The sequence below is a fragment of the Diachasma alloeum genome, unplaced genomic scaffold (assembly GCF_001412515.2).
Source record: "Diachasma alloeum isolate Michigan unplaced genomic scaffold, Dall2.0 Dall_scaffold_00663, whole genome shotgun sequence".
Classification (NCBI taxonomy): Eukaryota; Metazoa; Arthropoda; class Insecta; order Hymenoptera; family Braconidae; genus Diachasma; species Diachasma alloeum.
The window spans coordinates 271,337-272,182 of record NW_021680795.1 but is presented as its reverse complement, the minus strand read 5'-3'; positions in this window follow the sequence as shown (position 1 = coordinate 272,182).

Below are 846 nucleotides of genomic sequence, written 5' to 3'. Positions count from 1 at the left end.
CCCTTCCCAAAATGGTTGGGCCAGAACCGCCCCTATATATCTACTGGTGGAGGTTTATGAATAAAAAAAAATTTTCATAAACTTTCAAACTTTTTCATCTCACATGAATATATAGTGATTTATCATACCTCTATACGAGATTTCTTCATCTGAGTCGTTCATGCTCTCCCCTCTTCTCCCTGCACCTCCAACAGCTCTCGATCCATCTCCGAAATCAGCACATCTTGTCCCTCTCCTCCTTCTTCCATCAGTATGTGTTCCTCCCCTCCCCCCTCTGGGAACATCGCCACTATTTCCAGAGGCCCATAGCAGGCTACGACTTCACCATTTACATCCCCACTCTCAATCCCTGACGCACTCACGCAACCATCAATCTGCATCCCCTCTGCCACCATAACATCTTCCTCTCTTTCCATAGCACCCCCCCCTGCTGTTTAATCCCCCCCCCCCCAAATCAGCCCCCACAGCTTCACAATGTATAAAAAAAAAATTAAAAAAAAAAGTGCGGCTGGTCACTTAATGCGCCCAGAGTCACCTAAATCATACGATCTTTTGTAACTTCCGCCTTAGTTTCGGTCAGTCACACAGCCCCAGCCCTGTGTTTCTCACTAGGCTAATAAGGCTGGTGACAGCCGCTTGTTGTAAGTCCTCTGGTTTCAGGAAAGCCTGGCCCCAGATTTTATAGCGACGGAGTGCTAATAGGGGGCATTCACATAAAATGTGGATGACGCCCTCCTTATCGCCTCCGCACAGTCTGCAGTCTTCTTGTTCTGCAAGTTTCATCTTGAACAGATGAGCTCTGAGAGCTGTATGACCCGTAAGGAGCCCTACTGCTACCCTCAGATC